Source organism: Cyprinodon variegatus, unplaced genomic scaffold, assembly GCF_000732505.1.
Source record: "Cyprinodon variegatus isolate N-32 unplaced genomic scaffold, C_variegatus-1.0 Scaffold46, whole genome shotgun sequence".
NCBI classification, from domain to species: domain Eukaryota; kingdom Metazoa; phylum Chordata; class Actinopteri; order Cyprinodontiformes; family Cyprinodontidae; genus Cyprinodon; species Cyprinodon variegatus.
This window is the reverse complement of record NW_015150499.1, coordinates 734,797-758,614: the sequence shown is the minus strand read 5'-3', so window position 1 is coordinate 758,614 and position 23,818 is coordinate 734,797. Positions and strand designations below refer to the sequence as shown.

The following is a 23,818-nucleotide window of genomic DNA, read 5'->3' as shown; positions in this document are numbered from 1 at the left end:
ATAAATAAGAATGAAAAGGGAACTTTTATAAATACTTAACTGATTTCATATTCTTATGCATGGATGCCCTAAAATTGAGAGTTTTGGTGGAGAGCTAAATTGGAATGAATATGATTTTTACTTGTATGGAGACAAGTTCTCCATTAAATTTCGGCAGGCAGGTATTTCTCGTCGGTAAGTGAAAATGGGGATGATCAAGTAAACATATCACCAGAATGATTGACAGTTCGGAGGACCGCTTATTTTGATGATCCATGATGAAAAACATCATCCTCTTCTATACCTTTAAGCCAGCTTTAAAAACACATGGCCAATTAGCATTGCACCAATTCCGTCATGTAACGCCTAATAAATGTTTTGCTAAAAATGGAAAACACAAAAACCTTCAGGCTAACCTATAACCCTGTTTTTTATTTTTTCTGTCAAGCTAAACCCCTAAAGTGTTGTTGTTTTCCTAATCATATGAAAAGGACGGATTCATCCATGTGTATGGACCTTTGTGCGCAGGCGACTTAGCCTCCTGATGTGAGTCTCTGCTTAGTGCTGTTAAGCCATGACACCCTCTCTGTCAATCTTTAATGGAAACATTTACTGGTACCAAGCTTGAGCCATCTGCGCTGAAGTATGCAATACCAGCATGACTGAATCACTTCTTCACATAAAACAGCTTTTTAATTGGCTAGATTTTCACAAGTAAATACATCTACTTAACGTTTCAGTGTCTTAACTCTGTGCCACATGTACTAATTAAATTCTGTTCCCAGTAGACAACTGGGTGCTGAGAGTCTAAGGAGACAAATGAATAAAGAGAGGAACCCGCAATATTAGAAAGGAAGAGAATTCATGTCCCTATAAAATGCACTAACAGTCCAGCTCTAGGTTACTAGGTTGTATTTCTAAAGTTAACAAAGATAAACCGTTTAAGAAAAAAACACAACAGCACCATTTTACTATAGGTGGAAACAAATCATTGTTATGCTTGGATCAAAAAGGTCTAAAGTCTTCTAACTAAAACTAAAATCCAAGAACCAATATGCCAAAATGAAAGATTTAAGTCCCAAGTGTAAGCCTTTGAAAATTGAGTCTTAAATATGAATTTTTCAGAGCTGGGTAGAGTACCCAAAAATTGAAATGAAGTAAGAATAGCACTACTTTATCATATTTTACTAAAGTAACAGTAAAAACTATTAATCCAATAAATACTCAAGCAAAAGTAAAAATGTACTTGGGAAAAAGGGCTTCTCAAGTTCTACCTGATCAGTACATCTGATTTAATGTTTTTAAAAATGCAAAAAGAAAATATAATTATCTTAAATTTTTGAAAATGAGATATATATATAAATATATAACATCCAGTAATTAAAAAATAATCTAAGGTGGAAGAAACACAAGATATTTTTTGATCAATGTTATGTGTGTAGGTGAGAATATGATCAAGTATTTCCTGACATGGTACAGTAAACTGTTTGCTTATTTCCATTTGAACTCCAAAAGACACTGAAGGATCAGCAAACAGAAAATAAAAACAAAAGAAAAAAGCTGGGTAACAAAACAGAGGTCTCACTAAGACATTAACTCTAGGTATGTGTCTCTTTGTTGCATTTTTGCTTTAAACTAACTTGCTTTAAACTGTTCTTTATTAAGGTAAATTGCTCATGATGGATAAAGTAGCCAGACATTAAACTCAATTAAGAGTAACGATACCTCATCGTACTTTAGTTCAAGTAAAAGCATAAATTAAGCAGAAAAACTACTTGTTAAAGTCCATTTAGCCAAAATATTTCTAATGTAAATGTAACTGGGTAAAAGTAACTAGTGACTTCTCACCACTGCAGTTTAACAAAATTATCATTAAATCAAAGAGTTAAATTTTCTATGAAAGTTTTCATACATTTATTAAAGTCACTAATGTGGTTTACCACTTATATTTAGTTAAGGAACTCAGCTTAAAATAATAAAAAATAGACAAAACGATAATAAAATAAGGAATTATATGATCCATGAAATGGATCTCTTTCTGGAAATATGATTTTTGTTTTTTTAAGAAAGTGCTTTTTTTTTTGCAAAAGGGAATAGAGTGAGAGAAGTTTAAAATGTTAATCTAAAAAATATTAGATTAATTGTAGAATAGTTCCCATTTTTTTTTTTTACAAGTGATGATAGTTAAATGAAAGTTTCATTAGAAAGAAAGGATAGAAATTGAACTTTATTGATCTCATAATGGAGAAATTAACTCTTTGCATTTAACCCATCCCCTTGGGGAGGAGTGGGCTGCCATTGTGTGGCACCCGGGGAGCAGTGTACTGTATAGGGTTAAGGGTTTTGCTCAGAGAGCCAGGGTGCAGACTGTGAGAATCAAAGCCGGTACTTGCAACCTTCTCAGAGCACAAGCTCACTGCTCTAACTACTAGGCCAACACTCCCCAACTAATAGGTCACTTGTTCATACATTACAGAAATGTATCAAGCTAACACATTTAATAACTAATACCCAATTAGTTCTTAAGCTCTGCAATTGAAATTATTTTCAATCAAACATGAATTTGCATTTGAACAATTTTTAAGTATTTTTAATAATATTGATATGTGGATATGTTTAACAAAACAAGTCGGTCACAGGTTTCAAAATCTTAGAATGAGAACACAAAACATTTTTCCTCCCATTAAAATCACTAATCTCAATGATTTAACCATAAAGTAAGACAATTGTCTTATCTTTGAAGCCAACAAGAAATTAGTCATCAGCTTATCTGTCAGCAAATTTGGGTTCATGCATTTTACATATGACTAATAAATTTTTTCTTAATTTCATATGAAATTAAATTACCTGATATCTTAGGGGGTTTTTTTTCCAGACGGTGCATAATTACGTGAATGTATCCCTTCCTCTTTCTCTTTTATTGTATCTTTTTTTTATCTGCTGAGCCTGTGGTGCCATGTGGAGATCATTTGAATATACAGTAAAATGTAAATATAGTCACTAAAGGTACTTTACACTGTTATAACATGTATACATTACTAAAAGTAATGGCTCGAAATGTGTGTGTTATGTGTGCTTCTGTTTTCTTTTATTTTCAGAGTACCAGAATCTACACATCATTTTATTTATTTGATATTTTATGACAGCATTATTTTTAAATTAGACCATACCCTGTTACTTAACAACTGATTCTTTTAAAAACCCTATTAAGAAATATTTCAGGTAAGTAAAATTTTGGATGACTACTTTTTACTTTGACTTGAATGAGAAAAATAATATGTAAAATGTTGAATAATAAAGTGGCCCAGTCTATTCTTGTTTTAGGTCGTTGTTGAAAAATCATTTTTTTGCCCTGGCCTTCAACACAGGCTGATCAGATCTCATGTATTTTTGTTATTTGTATTATTATAATTATTCTTTTCTATGTTTGTGTAATTTGTAATCATCTTTTTACTCATTATAATGTTTGTTCTGCAGCACTTAGGGTAGATGTAGCAGCTATAGAAATAAAGTTGTCTCCTTCTATACTAGTTCCAAAAGTATATTACCTGAAGATTACAACTAACACAACCAAAAAAAAAAGGTGTTCTTGACGGTATATTGAAAAAGTTTTACTCTTACACAAATATTCTACCACGTCAGACTACTTTGCATATATTGAACTTTCATAAAACATTTCTATGCTTTGCTTGGGACGATAATTATTAAAGGTGCCAGGTTCAGGTCTTTTGTGGCAAAGCTTAAACATACTTTAATCGCAAAATATGAACCATTTAAATTTTACTTTATCTTAAAGCTATTAGCACAAAAAACAGGCATTGAACACAACCCAGCTAAGAAATTTACCATTTTCTTATCTACTTTGCGAAATCAAAAGCATATTTTAGAACAAGTCGGCCTCGGCAGGTGCCCGCTCAAACTGAGCCTGGTGCTGCTGGAGGTTTCTTCCTGTTAAAAGGGACTTTTTCCTCTCCACTGTCGCTACAAGCATGCTTACAGTAGTGTGAGGGATTGCATTTGAGTCAATAAGTTGATGCTGGATGAACTGGTGACTTGTAAAGTGCCTTGAGATGATATGTGTTGTGAATTGGCGCTATATAAATAAACTGAATAGAATTGAAATTAAATTGAATTGAAATTGAATTGATCAATGAAACAGCTGTCTTTATTGACTAAACACCTGTCTAGTCCAACATCACACCCTGTTCTGTTATTAGTCTGTCTTTTGTGACACCTCAGAAACAGTTGTGTGATCTTTAAAAGCCATCTATCTCACGGGAACGAATTCAATATGTTAATGGGCTGCGGAATTCAGTGGTATCATTTTTCAAACAGCAAAATAATAAGATCTGATCTTACCTCTAGATAAATGTGTTACACTGTGATGACCCACTTCTTTTCTGGGGAGAAAAGAAATACACACAATGTTAATACCTTCAAAAAGTCTTAAACTATGCAGTCGATAAAGAGATTATACACACTGAGGCCCTGGGAAATGTGGTCTATACTGTTATTGCTGCATCTGATGTGAAGTTCTATTGTGATACACTCAGAGTAATTATGCTGTAATGCCTCTTATTATCCCAAATAACAGCACTAAAGCTTTGTTAGGGAAACGCTGCCTTCTCATCATTGACATAGAAATGATTGGCAGAGCTTATTTTAATCCTCTCTAAACCTGCCTTCCATTTATAGGTGGAATGGAGCCAAGGGTATCTCTAGAGTCCTCATTGAGTTTTGCATAGGCCCTCGTCTCAAGCAGGACCAGCTTTCTCAGCTAGTTTGGATTAAAAACATATTTGGCTATATACACAACTGGCAAAATGTCTTGACATCCTGTGTAAAAGTTGTCTAAAAAGTCTCAAAGCATAAATGAAATTTTCAATGCAAACTGCAAAATTTCAAGAAAATCCAACCTTTAATATGTCATTATCTAATATTTAACATGTACATTTTAGGACATAAAGAAACAGACATCTTTGACTATTTCCCTCTGCCTAATCTCTCTTTCATCTTTAGGAATCCGCTAGTATGACTTTGCTCTTCTCAGCTCACACAGCAGATTTCTAATTGAGTAGTTTGCCAAGCTGGGGGGGGGGTTTGATTGGTGACCCCTTTTGTCATGAATTGGCCAAATGTTTGGATCGCTATTCAGTTTTGGGGCAGAAGCGCTGCTACACTTTCAAATCCTCTGATATTTTTGATGATTTAATTCAACATATTATGCTGTTTTTGGCAGGTAAACAAGCTAACATCATTGCAAAGCCTTTGGTATTTAAACATAGGGGATAAGATCTTTTTAAACATGTCTGTCTTTTTTTTACATGAAACAATATTAATGATACAAGGACAGAAATATATTTTTTGTGGATCCCTTATAAACAAATAGATGACATGGTTGCTGTGGAAACAGAGAGTTGCAAGGATAAATATTGTGTCCTTATCCAGCCTTGTTTGTTGCAGTGTTAAGCTACTGTAACTAACCATTGGTAGTTATAAATAAGTTGAGGCGAGTGGCTAATTTCTTGTAGCCATTTTCTTACTCATAAATATCAACATATTTCCCTTAGGCTACTTAAGAAAGCCTGTTCTCTTCCTATATTTAAGACTATATTAGGGGAAATATTCCTGTCATGTCAAGCTCCTTGACTCTCTGCACACCTTATTTAAAGGTAAGACATTAATAGAATTAAAAAAGATAATCTCAAATAAATTGTTACAATTTGGATTTGCACACCAGTGCATTTTTAATTAAAATCTATCATTTATCAGCATTAGATTTTCATTTGAATTAACAAAAATAACATTACCTTCTTCAAAAATCTTCTATCTCTTCAATAAAATGTGATCTGGAGTGCTGACCAGTGCAGCAGCCTTTTGATTTCTGGTGCTTCGTTTAGAAAAGCCAAACTATTCACAAAGACACAGGAAGCTTTTAAATTAATTATCCACTGAAGTCTGACTATATATTAATATATTTACAGTTTGTTGGGTCCAAATCTGAAGAAAACCAAAAACAATTTCACTGACAAAGTGACAGTTTACATAGGTGTGGTGCCTGGTTTAGTTTGACAAAAGAACCACTAAGGGATTGTTCCCTGCAGCATTAAAAAGTGACAAGGCAGCAGAAAAAGCACATAAAAAAAAAAAAAAAACTTAACACCACAAGAAGAAAAAGAAAAAATTAATGACGTCTAACATTTCTTCTATTCCTGTGTGTAGATTGCATGTCTTTCACATGTGATTGTTCATACTCACCATTCATTTCGTTATAATTACCAGCATCCTGCCTGACGCCCCATGCAGCTCTAGAGGAGTTGACAGTTTTTCTCCTCTACCATAATCCAGTAAACCCTGCAGAAATCCTCCATGAATCAGACAGCAGTGGACCCACAGCCGGCTCCAGATCAGTATACTGGGCTGCCCGGCGCAGCTGTCGCATACAGTAGTGCTTATACAGGCACTTCTTCCGGCTGCTCTGGAAACAATGGTGCAGCATCAGTCTGACAGCTACACGGACAACGTGACTCCTTCTGACCAATCAGGGGCCCCTATTCAGGAGCCAGGCGAAAAAGAGGAGCGCTGCCCCAACTATGACATGCTCATAATGAGGTAGTTTTTCTTAATAACATTATATTTGCAGGCTTTCATTGGAATACATATAGTATTTATTATTAGACTGCAACTATGTAATTTGTGTCTCCACAAATGTGATTTTATGCCTACTGTACATGATTTAGAATGGAAGAAACATTAAACATATCATAGAACAAAAAGAGTAGCTAGATAAAATGCACTCCATGATTAAAGCCAATATCCGTTTTTCTTTTCAAAACTGACAGAAAACGGGAAGAAATGTGCTCCAAAGATCCTCCTAGAAATTTTTTCTCTCTAAAACCGCATAATAATAGCAACAATAACAACAACGTAAAAACAGTAACATAATTAATATAATTAAAGAATCCGAAATGGGGTTGGAATAAAAAAAAACAAACAAAAAAAAACAGTACAAATCTGCCTATTTTTGAAGTCCAGAACACGTTTCTTTTCCTATGACAAAAAAAGAAAGAAAAAAGAGAAAACAACACTGCCATCTTGTGGTCAAATCGTAGAACCACAAACATTCTGAGGCAAAACAATTTTCTAAAATAGCTTTTTATATTGATATGTGTAAAATTAAATAAAAAGACCTACATTTTAGCACAATAATTCTATTGTGTTCTAGGGTAAAAGGTATAAGTTATTTTACTATATAATGAACTAGACAAAAAATATAAATATACTGTACAATACACATCATATTGATTGATTTTTGATTGGCTCTATTGATCTCACAGTGGAGAAATTTACTCATTACATTAGCTTAAATAGTCAAAGTAGAAGAATGTGTCACAGGCTTGGTTCTGTTATGTTTTATTTTGCTCCATGTTTTCTAGTTTTATTGGTTTAGTTCCTATTTTGTTGTATTTTCTGGATATATTTGAGTTCTTAGGCTTTTATTTGTTGCCCTCTGTTACCCTCTTGTGTTGGTCTCCTTTGCCCTAACTCCTTAGACCTCTATATTCACACCTGCTTCCAATCAGCTCGTTTGTCCTCTCTTTGTTTAGTCTCCCATAAATACTCTCCTTGTGCAGTTCCTCAGTGCTGGTTCCTCGTGTCACTTCGTCTTACGCTGGCTCCTCGTGATTGTTTTCCCTTGATGTCTCCATGGTTCTGGTTTTGTTGGATTTTTTGGATTTTTGGATTCCTGCCTCAGTTGTTTGTGAATAACATGCTGATGAAGGTTCTCAGTCATCCAGGCCATCCCCCCTTTAACGACCGACCCCTAGAATCATAGACAGGTTCAGATATTACAGGCTAACGATGGAACTAAACGACCCATTCATCGGTTACCATTGCATGTTTCCAAGCTATACAAGGCCTTGTCCATATAAGACTCAAACTCACTGCGGATCCAGACATTTGAATTGAGAAAGCTTCCTGGAGAGGTGGCGAAACGTCTTCAAATCTTGAAAACCAAGTCCAGTGGATATTTTTTGAATTTTTATGGAAATTGTTTGTGAACACTTCATTTAATCTACAAAAACCCACCTCTGCCTCCCTACCTCTGCCTTTGGGTCCTCAAACCTCAACCAAACCCTGAAAGAATGTGGCAACGGAAGACAAAGGTGCATCAGATACATGCAGTATATACAGTTAATCCACATATGAATGGCATATGACATACGATTTTTTTTATTTTTATTTTTTATAGTAGGATCATTATACAGGTTTATGGCACAGGGTGTTTACATGGGTATTATATAGATGAATATTTATATATATTATTGCAGTGGTTGTCAAATGTAGAGAAACAGGTTATTGCATAGGGCATGTAAGTACTTTGCTGCCATCATGTGGTGATTTTCAAGCACTTCATCTGCCTCAATGGGTTTGTATTTTAGCTCTATGACCAGGAGTTATATTTATTGTTTGATAAACATTTATATGTTTTATTTATTTGACTTTGTCTTACAAATTAGTGTCTGGTACATAGGTAATCTTTATTATTCGGGCTGCTGCCTGTGAATGGTCTGGCTATACCTTTTTTATTTTTTCATATTCCAGCATTAATTTTGATCAACTGTTAAGTCTTAATACGCCTCCACCATGTTTTATAAGAGATACTAGGATAGATCTCTCAGTGTGTAGATGATTCAAAGAAAACAGAAATAAAAGGTAGACATACTTGTTTTAGTTGGAAAAACACACATATGTGGAATAATTGGAATAGCAACATCCTGTAAGGCTACAGTGGTGCAATAAACAACCCAGAATTAACAGTAAAGGAAGCTAGAACTGCTAAATAAAATTCATCATTATCATTTATTCATGAAAATCATTAATTTCAACTTTCTCCAGTCATATATATATTTTTTTGTATTATAAGTCAGAGAAATGGCATTTAAAAAATGGTGTATTGTCACGACTATCTGTAATGCAGGTTAACTAGACATATTTCTCAAGTTTCTTGTCATCCTAGAGCATCTCTTTTACTCCCTCACTTCCACATCTATCTAAATTATTTAGCAGGACTTTGTTTTTGTTTCTGCCTTCCTCACCATGAACAGTAGGTGCTGCTAATGTGTTGGAGCTAAAAGAAAATACAGCCTTGGTCTTATCATGAAGAATGGACATATATGCGCACTCAAGGTTAACGGCAAAAGGGTTCTTTATTAGCTATAAAAAGTGAAAGCTGCTGAGTAAAACCCACGGTTTCATGCTTTCATTTAGAATATATAACCACAGACTTATGTTAATAAATACGCCATATTTTAACATGATCTTTTTTTAATGATTCATGTTCAAACACAGCTATTTATTATTTATTTATTCATTCATTTCAGGCATTTACATGCAATGAAACATACAAGTGAATGCCAGTTCTTCAATTCAAAAAGTTATGAGTCATTTTATAAATAACAAAAAATAAATAAAAAAAACAGGCCTGAAAGTTAAATCCCACCCTAATGCTCATTCATAGTAAGTATATATATATATATATATATATATATATATATATATATATATATATATATATATATATATATATATATTTATATAGCTATTTTTATTTTCCTTAACGGCACCTTAGAACACAAAATTGTAGGAGCAAAAGCAGTTAAAAAAAACAAAAATGATATGTTTTCAGTACTGAGAACCAATAAGCAAAATCCCAATTGTGTTACCCGAGCACTTAATTAATTACATAATATCTTTTTGTTTTCCAGCATACCAGCAATAATAAATCCCAAAAAATAGTAATAGTTTACACAATGTCAACAATATTTACACAGATACCAGCAATGGTAAGAAGAACTGCAAGCACCCATCAACATACACTAATATACATTTAAGACCCTCTCTGAACATACTGTGACCAGATCAACTCTTTGAGAGTGATTTTAAATCTGTGAATATATTTGCATTGTTTATGTTGTAAACTTAAGCTGTTCCAGAGTTTCACTACACATACGACCAATCTCCCCACAGGTGGTTGAGAGATACCAAGCTAAGATTGTGTGGGACTTCCAGATACAGACAGATAACCTGGTGATGGCAAACCCCCTAGACAATTTAGTAATGGACAAGCAGAGCAAGACGGGACTGATCAATGTAGGAATACCAAGTGACAGTAACATCAAGAAAAGGGAACACGAGAAGCTTGAGAAATACCGATGGCTGAGAAAAAAAAGCTAAAGTAAAGGCAACAGTGGTCCCTGTGGTAATAGTAATGCTTGGAGCAGTGACCACCCAAACTGGGAAAGTGGCTCCAGCAGATTCCAGGCATGAAATCTGAGATCCCTGCCCAGAAGAGCACAGTCCTAGGAACAGCTAAAATGGTGCAAAGGGCCCTCAAGCCCACAGGCCTCTAGTATAGGACACAAGCTTGGAGGAGAAGAGATCACCTGCAGGAATAAGTTGGGATTTTTCTTTTTTAAAGAGGGGAAAAAAGGGTTTTTTGTAAATGCGTATACATACAGTTCTTTACAAAATAATAAATCAAAGTTGAATTTAATTAGTTAGCTGGGTGCTTTTAAGTTTACTTTCTTTCAGTCTTCAAAGAATTGAAGACACATGCTATACTGCCAAGCAGCTCAATACACCTTTAACAGGAGTTGTTGGTTAAATGCTAAGCCACTGGTTTCCAACCTTGATCCCCTTTTCAGAGACTGAATTGCATATTTTAGACGTGACGCTGTCCAATTACACAAGATTTAAATTACTGCATGATCTCTTTCTGACAACAAAATGAAGCAGAAGCCAGTTAGTCATTCATTCATTTAAATCAGGAGTATGGAAGCAACAAAACACATAAACATACAGGACGGTGGTCTTTGAGGGCCAGGATTGAGAACCATTAAAAAACAAAAACATAGTTTCTATTGGGTCTTCTAGAAAGGGAGGTAGATGTTCAATGAACTAGGGATGAAGAGGAAAAATACTCATGGGGACTGATATTATTTTGCTCAACAGAAGATGCTTCTTACCTACTGACTAGCCCAGTCTTGAAGAAGGTGATCCACTGACAGCTTTTCAAGGAGGACATTATTGTTAAAGGTGTAGAAAGACATGATTCATTAAACAAATAGTGGTCCAGGATGACACGTTGTCCCAAGTCAGTTGCATCAACTACTGTCCTGTTTGCCCATAAGCAAATTGCAAGGGTCTGTGATGCTTCAACTCAAAGGCTTTAATGACTACAGATCTCAGTGATAGGTCTGTAGTTATTAATCCTGTAATAGTGCTTTTTTATGGTGCTTAGGATGATGACAGAGTATTTGAAGTAAGATAAATTCTCACATAGCTCCAGAGAATCATCATAAAACTGTGTGAAGATTCAGGACAGTTGTTCAGTGCAGGTTTCAAGCATGATGAGGAAACATTGTCAGATTATGGAGCTTTTCTGGCTTTCTGACCATGAAAGAGACCATTTATGTCTCTCAAAGAGAAAAAAATGCTTTAGATTTTCAAAATGATCTATTTACAAAAGCAAATCAACTAATTGATTTAATCATACGTTTCTTGTTTATCAGTTCACCATTAGAAGACCATTTATGGCGATTGTCTTCTGCAGGTTTACCTCCAACTTTTCAACTTTCATCAAAGAGGTTGCAAAAGAAGCAATAACATTTAAAATGCTCATGATATCCAAGACATAAAAAAACATCTGAATATCACGATAGATGGTTTAAAAAATGGTGTGAATGGAAATCTTTAAAATACCTGTCACATTGTTTCAGTTCAGTTTGGAGTTATAAGAAATGTCCTTTCCCCCTCTGACAAAACAGCAGTGAAAATCAGATGTCATTGAAAAGCTCAGGTTTACTGTAAAGGAAAGTGATCAGCTGCCAGTTGAAAGCGGTAGTGTAACCTGAGGGCTACGCACGGACTTTGTACCAGGTTACACTGGCCATTTTGCTCTGGCCTTTTCTGAATAATGCATTCCTATCCAGTAGATATCCAGTTTCCTTTATTCAACATGTGACAGAAGCCAGATCTATTATAAAGATTTTTCTTTCTTTCCCTTACAGCGGCCAGGTGTATTTTTTTTTTTTTTACCTTTTCAAAATAAAACATTTGTTTAGGGAAAAGTGATTATTTTCCCCTTTTTTATCCCCATATGTGCACAAATATACTATGCTTGTTTGGGTGTATATCTAATATTACCAGCAACCGAATCCTGGTTTAGGTAACCTCTGAGGAGCTTTTGTGAACAGTCTGCCAATCTTCTGGCTTTGTAGAGCCTCTGATGGAGGCCCTGAAAGCTGCAAGAAAAGTAGAACACCGTGGAGTGTGATGAGCTGACTCTACTCCCTCCTGTGGTCTTTAGCTATACAATTGCACCACAATGGAAATTCAATCAAGAGATGGAGTACAGTGAGTAGAAGCAGCACTTCTGGCTTTCTACAGCTATCCTTAGAATCGACCTGAATTGAAACTTTAAATACATCTGGATTAGAGAAGCTAAAGGACCTTTTGGAGAAAAAGGACCAACTTTCTCTTTCTGTAAGTGCAGTCACTGTTATAGCTGTTTCTATATGGATGTATGAGTTAATGAATGTATTGAAGGGTGGCAGTATAAATTCAGTTGAGTTAAGACATTTGACAAACTAAAACATTTATGTTTTTAAGGTTTCGGCCAAAGTAGAACAGCGTTGGTCAACTGCATCCATTTAGACTCAGATAGTCTGGCTGAATTAAGAGTAGTAAATAAAAAAGAGCTTTTAATTCATTATTTCTAGAATCTCTGCTCTTTTCCATATTACTTCAACTACTGGCACTATGCCTTACAGTCAGAGGTGCCAGGTTTTTCTCACAGCTCTGGGAGCAAATTTACATGGAGTTCACTATTTAATATAGTCTCATTCAAAACTTTCAAAATGGTGTTTGCCCAAACAATAAACACATAATATCATCTGACTAAAATCTTCCTGTAGAATGGATGACAAACGAGTTATATTCAAACTCCCACTGAGAGTTTTTACTGATGATCAGTGTTAAGATAGTGGGAAAATCCAGGCAGCAGTTGTGATAGCATCCCTGATAGCTGGGTGCACCTGTAGAATGGAATTTGAATGCAAACATGGGAACTGAGAAGAATTGGATAATGAATCTTAAGGGGACCATTACCGCCTCTATGAAATCCAGCCACCACAGCAGTGAGGGAGTTTTTACTCATTATTATGATTTAGCAATAACCTAATAATGACTGACAAATTTTCTTGAGTCAACTCCAGCTTGCTAAGTGTGAGTCCTTTGTCATGCATAGTTTGTTTTTGTGTGTGTACGTGTATATGTGTGTGGTTATTTTACACTGTGAGGTGAACAATAAGCACTATCAGCTCAATATAGATGATTTTAATAGAGGAAGATGATGTGAAAGAGTTGAGATGCATGGTTAGCAGTCTGTGTGAGCCATCTCTGTCATATTCTAATATTGTAAGATGGATGAATGACTGGGTTTGCATGGTTACGATTACAAATGAGATTGTGCAGAACACTATATCCTCATTTGGATTAAAAGAATAAACTGAGAAGATGTTAGTGAAATGGGCTGTGTAGATTATAAGTACTCTGGATTGACTTTTTTAAATTGGCACCGCTAGTCTGACAGCATGCAGCCTGTATGTTTCTATAATACAACAGACAAATTAAAATAGATGCACACCACTGTGTGGCGCATACAGGCAGTGAGTTATTTTTCATTGGCTGACAGGTATTATGCATTGGGTTATTTTCATTCAGCGTACACCAGACACAAAAGGATTTATGAGCCCACTTCTGAGTCCTTAATAGAAATTGCTCTTCTTATTAAATACAAAACAACCAAAAAAAACACCTGAATTGGCATGTGCTATTAAAACCTGTTACAGGATTCGACTTTTAAGTTCACTTTCGATTTAAATCTACAAGAAATAGATTCGACTTTTAGGTTAAAAAAGTATTTACATAAAACAAATTTCTTTGTCTCACTTAAATTTGATTGATCATTTAACAGGTTTTGAGATTAGCTCATGAAAAAAAACTGTTCCTCCTTGTTTAATAACCAAACACACATGTAATCAATTGCAATTTTTGTACAATTTCAATACTCAAGCCAACACACACAACAATACATTCAGACCAGTAGTATCAAGAAAATCCTGTGGTAGAAGCCGCAGATAAAGGTAATCGGTCAATATATACATATACATATATATATGTATAATATGTCCCTGTCTAAAAAAAACGATCAAACAAAAAAAAAAAAATAAATAAAATGAAGGCTTTGGGGTGGCCTAGTCAAAGTCCCAAATCTCACTGAAATTCTTTGACATACACTTAAACAGGACTTTCATGCCCGATTATCTCTCCAATGTAACTGAAACTTACATTTAGTGGGTAGGCCAGAACATTCTTGCTTCACAGTGATAAAAAAAAGACTGTGGGCTGTTAGGTTTAGGGGCAATTCTTTAGTCATATAGAAACAAGAAGGTTTCGATAATGCTAACCTTTCAGAAATTATATTTTTATTTTTGCTTTTGTATTTATCCGTGTAATTTCTATTTGATATTACAGTTTGTTATTTATGTAAAGCAACAAAAATTCATTCAAAAATAAGACCTCTAAGACTTCTCCTGCAGTGTATGAGAGCAGAAGACTATATTGTATATGAACATGTCTGTCTGCATTTAGGTGGAGGGAAAAAAAGACAAACCGCTTTAAGGATTATGTTCCTGGAATAACTAATACTAATCTAAAATACATGCATTATTAAATACTGTATATCTTTTATGTACAGCAAATCAAAAACAAGCTCCCTGTAGAGAACCTTTCCTTAAAAAACAAACTACCTCCAATCCTCACAAGATGATTTAAATGAAAAATAACCTTAATGAATTATTTATCAGAATTCAAGTTCTTTGACTCACTTATTAATCTCTCCCAAACTCTTCTTTAGCTCAAGCTGATGTCCCGTCTCACTTAAAGACTCTCCTACTGTGGCAAAAATAATAAATGGTGATGGTTTTTGCATAATAGGCACTTGTTTTTAGTAAACAATCTTAGCATAAATTACTGGAAGTCAGACTGATTAAGAGATCTGACTGAATCATCCGGAGTCAATGCTGGTCAGTAGCAAAGTTTCCACTTTATATGCTGCTTCCAAATCTTTTAAGTTCACATAATAAATCAGTTAATGGTGCAAATCCAAAGTTTAATGAGTTTTAAAAATTCTATTTCAAATCTGGTTCAGTTTTCCTGATTGATTGTGAGATGTATTAAAAAAATCAAAAAAGCTCCAAGGCCTAAGGTGCTCCAAGCTGCTGCTTAAAGCCCCAAAAATTTGTAGATGTCTCCCATGATATATATATTTTTTTTATTTCAGCAGTCAAGCCATACTGTAGATCTGAAAGTTCTAGATTTGTTTATTAAGACTAAATTAATAAATAAATAAAATGAGATTCAGATTTTTTTTTTAGATGCAGCCTAAAGTTTCATTAAACAACAGACAAAAACAAGTTACTATTAACAAAGTTGTGACAATTTTTCTTTTTCAAAGATTTGCAATAATTTATTTTATTTATTATAGTTTTCATAAAAAAGCATCTATCTAAAACAGCAGGAGCACTTTATGAATTATAACTTTCATTATTATCAATAATTTTTGGTATTTTGAATATTTCTTTAATGTTTCAGTCTCATCTTTACTCTCATGATTTTGTTGCTTGGAAAAAAAAAATTCTACCTATTCTGAACTTTTCAAATCAATACTGGTAGCACTGCTGCTTTGGAGCAAGAATAACTTTAAACATAAACCCATCTTTTGGTCTTTCTATGTTGAGTTTGCCTGTTCCCACCACATGCATGTATGGGTTCTCTGCAGGTACTCTGGACTTTTCCAACAATCCAAAAACACTGTATTTAGGCTAATTAATCTCTGAACTGATTTTAGGATTAGCCATGTTCATGCTTTGTTTACACCAACCCTCACATAGACATTCCTGCAAAAATAAGTCATATGGGCTGTAAAATAAAAGATAGCAGAACTTTTCGAATTTCTGTTGTTATTTTTCTGGTCACTAATGTGGAGGTATTTTGTAAATCAATATATTAATCATATTCACCAGTTTTCTATTTCTTTCACCAATCTGCCTCATTTTACTTGTTGGTATAAGCTTGGGTCTTTGCCCAGCTTTGTTTGAATTATGTACAGTACATGCGCAAAGTACATGGAATTTAATTATTTGAGCAAATTGATTTGTTAATATAGATTTTTAGAACTACCAGTAAATGTAATGATGATGTTCTTAAAAAAAACATACAAAAAAAAACAGTTCCTCTGTGTTAGATATCTTCTTCCCAGTGGATAAAAGTTTCTAAATTGTAATATTTTTGCTACTGCATGTGTCTCCTATGGTGTGTTTAAGGAAAGTAAAAACTTTTATTTATTTATTTATTTTAACTACTGCAGTTTACCCTTTTTTTCTCCCTACTTCATCTGAGTGACCATTATGCTGTTGGGTGAAGACCCAATTTTTTGGTTAGAGTTAAGTTGAGCAAACTTTACATTTCAGTAGTGGTAATCTAGGTCACTGTTCTTTGAGACATGCTGCCACATCTTTTGTCACTTGAGACAGTTATTTTTAGGTGCTTTTTGAGTTTCCTTCATGGCTGTTGGTGCCAAGATTGGGTGTCAGGCATGAAGATGTCATAGGATGAGCAGGGGCTAAATTTATGCCCTGTTGCTATGAATGTTGATGAGATTTTTTTTGCAAACTGAGTGTGTCATTGTTTCAGCAGTTTCTACTGTGTAAGCATCTTACCCATTTAGCCAGAAATAGCTTCTGAATATTTGTGAAATATTGCCTGGTTGGATTTTGTAGAGGTGCATGTATGGATCTTTCAGGCATGTTCTGATTTTTGCTAGATCAGCTTGGCACCTAAAACAGAGCATTTTTGGTTTTTTTTGATGGATAATTTTACAAAACCTGATAATAAAAAATGACAGACAGCAATGTTGGGCGGTTTAAAGAAGTCAGATAAAGGAGGCAAAGTCCCACTATGAAAAAGATAGACGTGGGCAAAACCATCTCTTCCTGGGCATTTTTCGTCTTTTTTTCTGTGCTCACCTCTTTCCACCTGCCTCTTTTTTAAGAATTAAAATAGTTAAGTAAAAGCTCCTGTTCCTGGCAGTAACTCCTGTTCTAATGGCTCCATGGTGTTGTTAAACGGATAATACCAAAAGCTGATCGGTGCCATAACTAACCCCAAAATAAACATGGTATGAGCACAAATTTAACAAAGAGGATACAAACATGTAAGCTTAAAGCTTTAATTGGTTTTCAAGCACTAAGTTTCGTGACTGGTGTTCTTGCCCTCAGAAGACATTGCAGATACTTAACAGTAGGCAATGCAGATCCATTTTGGGCAGACCCTTACTTTATGGTACAACAGCTGTGCAGCAAGTCCATTTCACAAATCTGAACGGCACTTAAAAATACCAAAACCAGTAGAAATGCTTTTTTAAAATCTTCAATCCTATAAAGCTCGCAAGTACAATTTTTTATGTGCCAATTTTGCGGGAAGCATATTTCCTTATATGTTTTCAACTGATAATTCTTTTAAAACACTTCCATTTGCCCTTTAAGTATTTCATTCATTAAAAATTGTCTGATGTTGGCATTAAGGACTGCGAGTCCATCGAACTGATCACATTTAGATTTTATAATGTACATAGAGAGCAATAAAGCATGTCATCAATGAAACAGTCTGATAAATATTATTTTCAAGCAGTCCTTTGTCATATTGTGCTACACTGCACAAACTGCTATTGTGATGATGCATTGGATTTAATTTATGTTTGATTTTTACTTTCTTCTTAAAAGCACTGTACATATTTGTATCTTTACTTTATGAATAGCAGCCAGTAAGCTGAAATCTCTTTGCCCTAGTTATACAAACATGTTGAACTATTACTAATTCCTGGATGATTCTCATTTATGGGTTAACTCTTAGAGGGAGAGATTGCCAAGCATTTTCTTGGAAGTCGCATGTATTGTCCTCATTAGTTTAGCCTTTATCTTAGATTACACAGAAAACATTCCATCTACTTAAAAAAACATTATCGCATCACTGCAGGAAAGACTAAACAAACTAAATGAAAGGGAAAGACACATGAAAAATATTTTTTTCATAGATGTATTAAGGTTGTATCAGAAAGAGTGATGGGTCAAAACAGCAAAGAGGTTTTTTTCTGCATCATTAAGTTGATGAAATAAAACCTTCATTCTCCTTTTCTTAAGTTTGTTCTCTCACTGTCCTTTCTCTGACAATTTTAAAGAGACTCCACTTACTTGATTCACCCTTGATCATTTCATATTTACTTGGTGTCACTCATAAGTTCCAGCAAGAATCTCTATCACTTTTAAAACCAGACCAGTCTATTTAACTATTTCTAAAATCAGAGTTTTACATCCTCATTCTTCTTCATCCCTCGATGAAGAATTTCTCATAAATGTGAAATGGATGTTCAAACACACACTAGGACAGTGTGTACACCCTCACATCACCCTCACATCACACACACACACACAGTGTTCAGAAAGTGGCTGCACCCGACTGACAGTCTGGAAAAATGCTTTTGTTCTGAGTGGTGGGAGCCCTGACAGCTGGCAAGAGGGGAAACATTCGCCTCACTGCATCAAAGACTGCAGTCCAAGACAAAATGTCTGCTCATTTTACCAGCATTCCAGGGAATTTTTGTGTTGGGTTTCAGTTCATTAGCAATATAGGAGAAACTCTGAGTTACACTTTTTTTAAAGCTTACTTATATAATTCAATTAACATGTTTTGCAACTAAATAATAAGCTATATACAACATTTGAAACTAAGGTTGCCTTACAACAGTAGAAGTCTGTTTTGTTCTAAGCTATTGTACTCATCATAAGCTTTAAGCTTCCTTTTAAAAAGATCTTACTTTATAAAGTATATGAATAAATGAGTAAGTTATTCTCTGCGGGTAAGTAAACTTCTGCTTCATGTAAGACACTTTCATTTGATACTTCAATTGCCATCTGCACTTTTAAAACCTCCCTTGGTCCCATAGATGATGTTCTGGAATCTCTGAGTTTGCCTTATACAGATACAATCAAAGATTTGTATTTTGGGGATTTTACCCTAAAAAAAAAATTGCTGTATCCATAGGGCTGTGCTGTGAGTCTTATTTACTTTGAGTATTTCTTGGTGGGTTAATTAATTGAATATATTTTTTCAGTAAAACGAGGCATACAAAAGTAAGCAGTTTTTTGCTTTCAATGTCCATAATGCAGCTGAATAAAGTTTACTATGTGATTCTGAAAGTAATTTCAGGAGGTTAGTTTGTGAAAATGCACCTGTTACAATTCTGAGTTTTCATGTTACTGACTTAAGGTTGTGGCGGAAAGGGAAAGTATAACTGAAACAGATTTAATTTCCCCAATCTTTATTGTATAAAAATAAAATGTGAATGCAAATATCTCAAATTTAACAAGAATGTGAAGGTACAGGAAGTGACAAGAAACAAACAAAATAAATGGAATGTTTTTAGTCCGCCCTCACAAGTATTTCAAAGGAAAAACAATTCAACCTGAGCGGACTAACAAAACAATAATCAAAGACAAAATATCATAATCCATTGGACAGCAAGAAGTAGTGACAACCCTGTCAAACCAAATATACAAAATTACTAAATTCTCATTAAAACACTTCAACCAAATCAGTCTAACCCAGGGGTGGGCAATTCCAGTTCCTGGGGGCCGGTATCCTGAAACTTTTAGATCCATCCTTTGTCCAACACACCTGAATCAAACAGCTGAGTTACCTCCTCAGTATGCAGTCAGTTCCTCCGGAGTCGTCTTAATCACCTAATTATCTGATGCAGGTGTGTTGCACCTAAGGCACATCTAAAAGGTACAGGATACAGGCCCTCAGGAACTGGAATTGCCCACCCCTGGTCTAACCACATTAAAACACTGCTGACCTGCTTCACTTAAAACAGTAAATGTAAAGGCTTAGCTGCTGAGTTAAACAACCACATGCTCAGGTAATGCTACCATCGGAACACCAATAATGCAGCCCTGTATAAAAAACACCAAATCAGCATGAACTCATTGAAGAGGATCAACTTAAAAAGAATTTTCCTCCCAACCTACCCCAGCCAACCAACAGCATGGATCCTCCACACCCCTGGACCCAGTCACAGGATTCCTGGCCCGAAAGAGGCCGAACACCCTAAGTCGCACCCTTCAAAATACCAGCCTCAACATCCTCAGCATCTGGTCAAACCTCAGATTCAGACAAATCCAACATTTAATTTTCCCCCTTTTTGTCTGGGCATTTTGCCCCCTTTCCACACTGCTATTTTTAGGTACACTTCGAAGCTCAACCCTGTGGACCAGACAAAGGGGTCCTTCTTGACCCACAGGCGCTATAGAGTAGACTACCCCTTGATCAGAAAGTGGGTGAACTACTCTATATGGAGTTTGGGTCATAAAAGTCCTGAATTTTGTTGCAGCCCCTTACTGAATGATGTCTGATACACACCAGGCCTCCTTCCTGAAAATCTAGGGCAGCATCCACATCCTGATTTCCCCGAGCTGTTCTGCTCTCTACTTTTTGGTGTACCATTTCATAAGCAGAATCTAGCGATTTCTGGTGCTCCTCAACCCACTCCTCCAAGGGCAGGTTAAAACCCCTATCATTTGCACTCAGTCCCACAAAAAAAATCCACAGACAACTGCGGTTTTCGACCGAAAATCAAAGCGTAAGGAGTCATGCCAGTAGATAGATGGACCGTGGTTCGATTTTCGATCGATTTTCATACATTTTTGAAAACGCTCCAGGGAGCCGCAATGGGAAGGCTAAAGAGCTGCATGTTGCCGACCCCTGGTCTAGATGCTTTAATTGTGCCCCTATAGGTTTTAAGTATTGGTAACAGCGCTATTGACACCACACACCTTTTACTTTCTTTGCACCATTTTTCTACATCTTAGTACATATTGGGCACATAATACCGTGAGCAAATTAGCAGCAATGTCCGTGCAGCAATGACCCCTGATGGCCGTGATAATCATGAACTGACTGGATGACACCTTCATGCAAACACTGAGACAACACAAACTGTTCAGCCTCACTCTGCCCACCAGGAGCATAAGTGCAGCGACAAAGGATCGATTCCTGCTCTCTAAGCTGATTCCACTGCTGAACCAATTTACGGGTGGCTTTATTAAGTCCACTACTCTCCCTAACATCAGGCCTCCCGGGTCAAAAATTGCATAAAAGAACTGATGGAAGGGTCCTTGTGCTCCAATGTAAAGAGGTCAGTGCTTGACCTCTGTACTCCAGAAAACCCCTTATCTCTATGACATATTGATGGGACAAAGCATCTGCATTAGCATTTTGAAGTCCAGACTGGAATTTCAAAGTCAAATCAAAAGCTGCCAGTTCAGAAACCCACCTCTGCTTTGTTTCTCCAAGGTTTGCTGTAGCCTGGTGACTTAGTGTGTTGTTATCTGTTAAGACAGTGCATTTATTACCCAACAGATACTCTCTAAATATTTCTGTAACAGCCCATTTAAGAGTAACAAACTCTAACTTCATAGAACTATAATTATTCATGTGCCGCTCGGTGTGCTTCAGACTGCGACCTGCGAACGCAATAGGGCGAAATTTTCCCGTATGATCTTGAGAGAGCACTGCTCCTAACCCTCCATGACTGGCATCTACTTCCAAAACAAATGGCTTCTGAAAGTCTGTGTAAGCAAGAACAAGAGCTGTCACTAATGCAGCTTTGAGCTCGCGAAAACTCTGCTCAAACTCCTCATCCCAGAAGGCACCCCAGGATGAAGCAACCTAGCATCAAGACAGTTTAAAGGGGAAGCCATGTTTGATAAACCACAAGTAAACTTCCGATTGTAACTGGCAAACCCCAAAAATGAACTAAGTTCTGCCAGAGTATTATATTGACTCCAGTCACGTACAGCTGCTACCCTCTTCTGATGCTACGCGACCCAAATATTTAGCTTTTTTCTGAAAAAAAAAAAAAAAAATTATATTTTGACAACTTCACCTTTAGCCCCTGGGCTTCTAACCTGGAAAATACCTGATGTAATCTTTCCAAGAGTTGTTCAACAAATGATGAAAAGACAATTACGTCATCTAAATACAACAGCAGTGACTGATGATGGCATATGGACTACTGCCCTCCCTAATTACATGACTTTGCAGAACTGTTGGATATGATTGCGAACCAGATCATACTGAGAAGGGAAAATGCGCCAATGAGGTTGTCGCACTGGTGTCTCATCCAGCAGGGGGATCTCATGGGTTACTACATTTGTACTACCCACATCCAGCTCACTTCTGGTAATCACTTTGTTGTATATTGACAACAATTTGAGAGTTGACCTTAGTTTCTATCATTTGACAGTATCTCATGATTGTTTTTAATCCCTGCAGAGCTGCCTTGAGTACTGGTGCTTCCCAAAGGTCAGAGTTGCATTGCCTATACAGCTCACAGTAAAGAGGGTCAAACACATTCATACCAAAACACCGGGTACATCTTTTGTCTCATGTAACAGTCTTTTGAATCCTCAACTATCAATACACCTCGACAAGGAAGTAACACTCCTAGCATAACAGCGTTAAGCTCCACATAGCCAAGGTAAGGGATTTTTAAATCATTTGCTGCCTTTAAACCCAACCAACCACAGTCCTTTTTAGACAAATGGGAAAAAATGTTTTCGAAAAAACTCTGTTACAGTGGTTTGCATAGAGCCACTGTCCAACAAACAATGTATCCTCACTCCAGCAAAATTCCACCTCCCCCTGCAGACACCCACTAGATTACATACACTTAATTTATTGTTATTGGAACCAAGAAAACGGCCCACCAATGTTTGGCTCTGCACACTGGCGGATTCTATTTTTCCGTTTGCTTAAAAATAAAAGCTTGTTCAGGCTCAGTACAAGTTCTAGGGTGAGGTAAAGTTTGGTGGGGCCATAGCCTTCATGACCAGTTCCAATAGGGCCTGCTGAACTTTCAACAAAGAGACCAGTTCCGCTTACTCAGAAGGGAGGGAGACAGAACTCTCACAAGAGGCAGACGTTACATTGAGAACTGGACTGTTAGATTTGTATTTAGATAACTGATGTTCATGTTGTGCCATCCACCTAGTGCCCCCCCTCTAACATCAAGAATGGTCCATTCTGAATTAAAATGTATTAAATATTTCAGTCTCCTTCTAAAAGTCTGTTCTCTCACACCATCACAGAACTGATCCATCAAGTCCATAAGAGCATGAGAATAATCAATCAATGATTCCCCTTCAAGATGCCTATTCTCAAAGAACCTGCACTGTAGTGAAACTCTTAAATGCATACAACCATAAACATATTTAAGAAGACCAAAAATACATTCCACATTCTCCTTTTGGGCTGGTGGAAATAATTTAATTTCAGTCTGGGCAGCGTCCTCTAGATGTTCGTAGATAATCTGCGGTCATTCTTTTTCTGTGTTCCCTCTTATATTCACATAGTCTCTCATCAGTTCGATCCATTCGTCCAAAGTCAGCGACTCTGCACCATCCAGTTTCCCAGAAAATAATTACAGTTTGTTTTCCTGCTGCACATAAATAACGGGATTGTGCCCTACAGTTTCTGTACCTCCTGAAGAGGTGGCTGGTCTTTCTGAGTCCGAGCCCACTGCTGTTAAAGGAATAGTACACCCAAAAGATGATTAGCCTTCATTCTCTACTCCCCCCCATGCTGAACAACACTC

General features: G+C 36.0%; 2 protein-coding genes across 4 annotated transcripts in view; one reads left to right on the top strand and one right to left on the bottom strand.

Moving 5' to 3' along the window:
• The window catches only part of csrnp3 (cysteine-serine-rich nuclear protein 3), a 34,358-nt gene extending 27,892 nt beyond the window's left edge, over positions 1-6,466 (bottom strand). Inside the window, exons 1-3 of one of the 3 annotated variants that reach the window (XM_015370414.1) lie at positions 6,238-6,466; positions 5,790-5,889; positions 4,339-4,379 (exon numbers count right to left, since the gene is read on the bottom strand). The gene's annotated coding sequence lies outside the window, so the exon portion shown is untranslated. The remainder of the gene's footprint in view (positions 1-4,338; positions 4,380-5,789; positions 5,890-6,237) is intronic. The other 2 variants (XM_015370413.1, XM_015370412.1) reach the window with 2 other exon arrangements.
• A 5,932-nt stretch (positions 6,467-12,398) lies between these two features.
• xirp2 (xin actin binding repeat containing 2) overlaps positions 12,399-23,818 on the top strand; it is a 38,347-nt gene continuing 26,927 nt past the window's right edge. The window contains exon 1 of the mRNA XM_015370467.1: positions 12,399-12,528. The gene's annotated coding sequence lies outside the window, so the exon portion shown is untranslated. The remainder of the gene's footprint in view (positions 12,529-23,818) is intronic.